The sequence below is a fragment of the Macrobrachium rosenbergii genome, chromosome 9, assembly GCF_040412425.1.
Source record: "Macrobrachium rosenbergii isolate ZJJX-2024 chromosome 9, ASM4041242v1, whole genome shotgun sequence".
NCBI classification, from domain to species: domain Eukaryota; kingdom Metazoa; phylum Arthropoda; class Malacostraca; order Decapoda; family Palaemonidae; genus Macrobrachium; species Macrobrachium rosenbergii.
In genome coordinates this window covers 60,588,013-60,595,619 of record NC_089749.1, presented here as the reverse complement: position 1 = coordinate 60,595,619, position 7,607 = coordinate 60,588,013, and the positions used below count along the sequence as shown (strand labels likewise).

Here is a 7,607-nt window from a genome sequence, read left to right as displayed (position 1 = left end):
GATGGGATCCACGTGGCGGCGAGCGGAAGAGGAGGGCAGGGGCAAAGGCCTGCAGAGACTTAACTTGTTCTCGGCTTAAACTAGCGACCGCGTGTGAGAGAGAGCTGTCCAGGCCCTGACCTTTTATTGCTTCTGGACAGGGGTAGGGGGGGCGATGTCCTGACCCAGGTCGACGACACAACTATATCATAGAAAACGATTTTCTTTCCCTGTACCAAAGAAAACAGTGCAAAGCCAGATTACTGTCCCCAAACTATTATATTCTCTGAGCCCCTATACCCCGACCTTCAAAGGTTCAAACCAACCCAAAGCAGGAAAGGAGAACAGTTTCCTAGCGTATTTTGGCGCTACTCTTTACAGCTCCCCTGGCAAGATAATATTCACACCTATAAACGGGTGCGAATATTGACAACAGCAAAAATGAGCGAAGAAAACGTTCGACTTTATTCTATCTTTTGCTTTGCTACAACCTTTACTTTACTTTATTTGTAAAACTCTGATGCCACACTAATCAATAACAAACTGAAGGTTTACTTTAGAAGCAGGGTGCAATTTAGAATATACAATAAAAGGGTGAACTTGTTTGCAAATTAATTATTGCTCAAATACTTCCTAAGTACTGTTTCTACCCATTCTTTATTCGATTTACTTTACTGGGGTAATAAGGCGCTCAAAAGAAAATAAACAAAGAACACTTCAAAATTTCAAAATAACAACAACAAAATAAAACATACAAGGCAGAATTTAAAAGGAAACAAATGTAAACCCACTGATTCCTTAATGCTATCCTGGAATTACAGGCATGCTATTAGTTGTGCCTTGAAGAGGCGGCATTCGTGACAATACATTGTAGGTATTAAATAATATCCCCTTTACCAAAATCGTAATAATAGAATTCAATTCTTCTTTTCAATCGACCTCCCATTGTTCATAAGCTCGACGAGCCTAACTAATATTTCCCACGAACACTAATCTGAAGGGACAAGAACTTGACAGCTGTGAGGCAAAGAGATTATTCGCGGGTTTTAACTCGCCAACTTAAACGACGCTAAATTTTTACGTCTGCAGCTTACAACTCGGTGTAAGCTATAAATAGACTACTCGACTTATAAATGAAGGGGAAAATGGACAGGGCTAACATTCTCCACAGGAATAACTCAAAAAAAAAAATGTAAAAATAATAAAAAAAAAAAGGAAACTACACAGAACAACAACGAAGGATATTACTTCATACTAAAGGGCGGGCCACACCGCGGTGATTAAAAGGCTACGTTAAAATTCGTAAGGGCAGGAGTCTTGTGACTCGAGATTCGTTAAAAAAAATTAGAAAAGATTAAATGCAAAAGTAAATAATATACGTAGAAAATGAAGGATAACAGAGTGAGGTATTTATGATTTACTTCTTTATCTAACTTCCGTCGCCAACAGACGACGGTCAGAGCTAACTCTCAGCCCAAGGGCGGGGAAAGAAAACCCAAAGGGCGCGACCCCTTCAGGAAGAGTTGACACGCCTGCCTTGTGCCAAAGGACGGGCGTAAGGGCGTGCCACTTCCCACTCTGTCTCTCTTACTGCTTCAAAATAAAATGATTTATACATTTCCAAAAGGGGATGATATCCCATATATTAACTGCCGCTATGTGGTAAGTAAGGGAAGGTGTGAAGGAAAGATCGATAGAGAAGGATGAGGGATAGAAATTCCAAAGGAAAGGAAGAAGATAGCGGAAGGCCTTGGCATCCTCTCCTGGATGAAAGGTGCCAAGACGTTCAAAGATGAAGAAGGGGGCCCTATGCCAAGTTTGCACAGGGGCCAGAAGAGCTCGGGGCTCCTTGTGGATTACCTGCGATCGCCCACACCCGTGGTAACTCCGCCGCGAACCTCTCCTCCTTGGACCGTTGTCCTTGGCCGGGGAATCGGAGGGCCCGAGGCCAAAGGGCGGCAAGGGGTGCCATCTGGGTCAGCTGCTGCGACAACTGACCCAGGAATTTTGTTCGCCATCTCGGACATTAACCGCGCGCAGATCGCAGAGTTCATCGGCCCAGGAAGGCGGGGCAGAATCATGACTCGCGGAGGAATCTGCGGCGGGCGGCGAGAAAGAGGGGACGGCCGGAGGGGGCGGGGTCGACTTGCTTGCAGGGGTGACCAGCTCAGGCACTGACATTGGCACTGGTGCTGGTGGCGATGTGGTGGTGGTCTCGTCTGTCTGGACGGACGGAGACTGGCACTGCTCAGTGCGCCGAAGGGGCACTGGCAGAGGAGTTGAAGGCCGAGATTCTCCTGTAGGGAGATCTGGCTGAGGCCTCGGCACTGGCACTGATGCCGTGCCGGGCACTGGACTCGGATTTGGATGATTTATTGGGGGATGGGGACCCTGTAATGGTTGTGGCTTGAAAGGGGACGCAAAGTCTTGGCCCAGGAGAACGTCATAGTCTCCTGGAATGTGTTTCGCGCACGGCGAGACGAAGGGTCCTGGCTCTGTGGGGTCGGGTGACCCTCAGTTGGACCGTAGGGAGGATCATTTAAAATCGTTAATGCCCTCAATGGTGACGAGCTTGCGTCGGTCTATTATAGCTCCATAGGGAACTTTGTCCCTCCTTATGAGGGAAATTTGCGCGCCAGAGTCGTCAAATGCCTTGACCTGGCGTGCTGAGTATTTACCTCGAGGAGGTGCCACATAGATGGGACCCTCGGCAGGAGGGCCTAAGGACTCGGGATTCGTTACTGCCAGGGCGACGGCGGGAGTTCCTGCCTTATTATTTCTAGGGCATTTTGCCCATGAGGAAGAGTGGCCATAAACCTTGCACGCTGTGCAAAAGTTTGGCTGAAATCTCTTCGCACTGCCCCGGCAGAGGGCGCAGGCGACTTATTAGGGGCTGTCCGGGAGAGAGAGACGCTGGTGGTTTACTGCGGCATTGCTCCTTGGCATGCCCGATCTTTTACAGAACCCGCACACGACGGGCTTCTGTGATTGCCCATTCTTCGGCGGAGGGGGGCACCCGATAGGTAGGCGGGTGGCGTAATTTTGCGCTGCAGCGAGCTCTCCTGGGGTGATGGGTGTCCCATAGATCCGCTATTCGGCAGCAATCAGCTAAGGTGGGGGGCTCCTTCTCGGCGATGTGCGTGGCGAGGGCCGGCGGGGTGTAGAGTAGGAAGTTCTCTATCTGTATTTGTTCGATGGCATCGTTGAGGGTCGTAACCCCCACGGCCTCGAACCATTTGGCACGGGCACGCTCGGACTTGTAGGCCCAGTCTGCCCAGGTTTGATTGGCCTCCTTCACTAGCCCGCGCCAGCGCCTCCTCCAGCGTTCAGGGGTTATCTCGTACGCCTTTTCAATAGTCTGGCGTACAACCTCCCAATTTTCCTGCTCCTCCGGCGGGAGGGCCCTGTAGGCAATCAGGGCCTTCCCTCCAAGGAACTTGCCCAACACCAGGGAGAGTTCGGCGGCACTCAGGGGGCAGGCCTTTAACACTGTCTCGGCGCTGTCGAGCCACACCTCGGGCTCGGCCTCCGTCCACTTTGGCATGCAAGCGATAGCCTGGCTGAAGGCACTCATTCCCTGGGGGGCAGGTGGAGGCGAAGGGCCACTCTGTTGCAGCATTGCGAGTTCATGGGCACGCTGCTTGTCCCTTTCTTCCCTCTCGGCTTCTTCTCGTTTCTCCTGGGCTAGTCTTTCTGCGGCGTCTCGTTTCTCCTGGGCTAGTCTCTCTGCCTCCCGTTCTTGTCTCTCTGCGTCTTCCCGTCTCTCCTGAGCCAGCCTCTCTGCCTCCCGTTCCTGTCTCTCTGCTTCTCGTTCCTGCCGTGCGGCTTCTTCTCGTCTCTCCTGAGCCTGTCTTTCTGCTTCTACTTGTCTCTCCTGAGCCTGTCTTTCTGCCTGTATGGCGTCCATCCTCTCCTGTACCCAGTCTCTTAGTTCTCTCCCGGAAAGGCCGAGTTCCTTCCCTGAGGACATGAAGAACTTGAAATCCTCGCTCTGCTGAGACCGTGTCGACATTTTGCAGGCGGGAGAGGACGCTAGTAACACACAGAATTAATTTCCCAGAGCTGTGGGAATCTTGGACCCTTTTCCAAAGGACGTATGATTGGTCTCCCGATTTACCGACGGAGCGGCCTGATTGGGGACGATGGGTTAGCAATGATTGGTCTCCCGATTTACCGACGGAGCGGGCTGATTGGGGACGATGAGTTAGCAATGATTGGTCTCCCGATTTACCGACGAAGCGGGCTGATTGGGGACGATGAATTAGCAATGATTGGTCTCCCGATTTACCGACGGAGCGGGCTGATTGGGGACGATGAATTAGCAATGATTGGTCTCCGGTTTACCGACGAAGCGGGCTGATTGGGGACGATGAATTTAGCAATGATTGGTCTCCCATGTACCGACGAAGCGGGCTGATTGGGGACGATAAATTAGCAATGATTGGTCTCCCGATTTACCGACGAAGCGGGCTGATTGGGGACGATGAATTTAGCAATGATTGATCTCCCGATTTACCGACAAAACGGGCTGATTGGGGACGATAAATTAGCAATGATTGGTCTCCCGATTTACCGACGGAGCGGGCTGATTGGGGACGATGAGTAGCAATGATTGGTCTCCCGGTTTACCGACGAAGCGGGCTGATTGGGGACGATGAATTAGCGATGATTGGTCTCCCGATTTACCGACAAAACGGGCTGATTGGGGACGATAAATTAGCAATGATTGGTCTCCCGATTTACCGACAAAATGGGCTGATTGGGGACGATAAGTTAGCAATGATTGGTCTCCCGATTTACCGACGAAGCGGGCTGATTGGGGACGATGAATTAGCAATGATTGGTCTCCCGGTTTACCGACGAAGCGGGCTGATTGGGGACGATGAATTAGCGATGATTGGTCTCCCGATTTACCGACGGAGCGGGCTGATTGGGGACGATGAGTTAGCAATGATTGGTCTCCCAAGGTAACGACAAACGGGCTTACTTGGGGACTAGATTGGGATATATATTTAGGTCTCCCGAATTACCGACGAAACGGGCTCATTTGGGGACTGAATGGAAAATGAATTGGTCTCACCAACGGACCGACGACACGGATTTATTGGGGACAAGAATAGAATATATAGGCGCTCTAGAATTTCCGCACAGACGACGTCTGATCAGCGAGGGCGCTAGTTTTACTGACTTACGGGAGAAGTGTAATTCTCAAGGGCAATTAGGTGGGTGGCCATCCCACATTCACAACAGATAGGCAACACACGCAGCCGTAGTAACAGCACAAAACAAACACACAAAAAAAAAACAGAACAATACAGAACATATAATGTCAGACCCCCAATAATGCAAAACAATTTGGTAGAGCGAAGCAAATCAAACAAACAAATGTTTTCCTAACTGGGCCGTGGAATGGACGGTCAAGGCCGTCTGCGCCAAATGAATGAACGACGTAAACAGCCGGGGAATTCCCTGAACTGAGACAACGGTTGTTGACCCTTTTCGTCCTGGGCGTATAATATACGCTTTCGCTCCTATTTCTAAAACGAGAGAGAGAGAGGGTAAAAATGCGTCAGCAATGCTAATCTGACTTTCGAACACGTGGTTGACGTCGAGGTCTCGCGCCTATATCTAATGATTCGGTTTCAAAATCACTCGTTTCTACGGGAGGAATATGCGCACTATTCCTTTAATGATTTATCACCTGTATAACCTAATTGAATGGCATGCAAGCCGCGTGCAAAGGCTTCCAAAGCTAAGTTTTCGGCGATTCTCTCTCGTTTTCCTCGGACATGCGCCCTACTATAAAAAAAATTCCTAGGACTAGTCACGTTTTCTAAAGCGTCCTACGCTAAATAAACACAGTTTACTTACGCAGAATTTCCTTGGCCTGTTGCGCTGGCTTTTCAAAGGTTCGTAATCTGTCTCGTATCCAGCTTAGCTGAGCTAATTGCTGATTTCACAAATTGCAACACAAACAACAAAGGGGAAGAGGGGGATGCAATCATTACGAGAATCCTGGCAAGGTCGCCATTTTTATATGTTTCCTGGTGCAGGTGGATCTTATGACTCCACAATTATTACTTTACTCGAAAATGGCCTAGTAAGATACCCAGGACATATAAAACACAAACAAAAAAAAAGAAGTACACGGAGCGGAGGGCTCTTCACTAGGGGAAGTGCGTGAAACACGTGGATATAAAAATAGTTATATTTGATAGCACACAAGGTCAAAAGGAAAATTAACTGAAAATACGGTAAATTACTGCCGTAGAAGTCCTCCCGAAGGGGGGGGGGGAGCTTGGGAATGCCAGGAACACGGACCAAGGATAATTCTGCTACAGGCGTCTTTCTGAAACGATATTTGGACCCACGTTACACATCTAATGCTGGAATTTGGGGATTGAATTACTCGGGGGTGCACTGAAGGCGCCAAGGACTCCCCGAGGCGTTACTTGTGACTCAGAGGAAAGAAGCTGTGAACACGTGGGCCTGGCTTGAACCAAGGAATATCAGGGAACACAAAGTTATAGGCCCAGGGATTAATAAATGCAAAAGGGCTAAGTAATCGTGACTAGCAACTCGTTTTGGGTACATTACCACATTTGTAGGGGCGTAGGGCTGACGACGTCTTCTGCCGAGAACCACGTGTGGGAGCGTGGACAAATGGTAGCCTCCCTCTCCAAGGTATTTCTTCAAGTCATAGATTGGGGCGGAAAAGGGCGCCCTTGGGATGATGAAAAGGCCGCCGTTTAATGTCAGCTCGCGTGTGGGAGACTTGCAATCCCCCTTGCAGTCTTCTAAGGCCACGTGGAATGGAACACGGGGCACACAGGGCGGCGATGGGATCCACGTGGCGGCGAGCGGAAGAGGAGGGCAGGGGCAAAGGCCTGCAGAGACTTAACTTGTCCTCGGCTTAAACTAGCGACCGCGTGTGAGAGAGAGCTGTCCTGGCCCTGACCTTTATTGCCTCTGGACAGGGGTAGGGGGCGATGTCCTGACCCAGGTCGACGACACGACTATATCATAGAAAACGATTTTCTTTCCCTGTACCAAAGAAAACAGTGCAAAGCCAGATTACTGTCCCCAAACTATTATATTCTCTGAGCCCCTATACCCCGACCTTCAAAGGTTCAAACCAACCCAAAGCAGGAAAGGAGAACAGTTTCTAGCGTATTTTGGCGCTACTCTTTACAATATATATATATATATATATATATATATATATATATATATATATATATATATATATATATATATATATATATATATATATATATATATATATATATATATTACATGCATACTGCTTTCAAATTCACCTTGGGCACAGAGAGAGAGAGAGAGAGAGAGAGAGAGAGAGAGAGAGAGAGAGAGAGAGAGAGAGAGAGAGAGAGAGAGAGAGAGAGATATGATTTGGCCGGAACTCAACACATTCCGTGATGGAGAAACTCGATTTCAATATCGTTTCCTACCACTCTTATTTGACCAATCAAAACTTTTCAGATTGAATCCCGGGATTCTCGTCATCTTATGTTACTCTGAATGAGGCCAAATCATTATCTCTCAGTCGGATGCAGCCGAGATTCTTCTTCTTCTTCTTCTTCCTGATGAATTTTAGGAGAGACAAG

At 48.8% G+C, this 7,607-nt stretch overlaps 1 long non-coding RNA gene across 1 annotated transcript; it reads right to left on the bottom strand.

Moving 5' to 3' along the window:
* Positions 1-6,173: 6,173 nt before the first annotated feature.
* On the bottom strand, positions 6,174-6,891 carry LOC136842130 (uncharacterized). The gene is made up of 2 exons (XR_010854187.1): positions 6,577-6,891; positions 6,174-6,328 (listed from the first exon to the last, which is right to left on the bottom strand). It is a non-coding gene; the product is annotated as an uncharacterized lncRNA (long non-coding RNA).
* Positions 6,892-7,607: the final 716 nt, after the last annotated feature.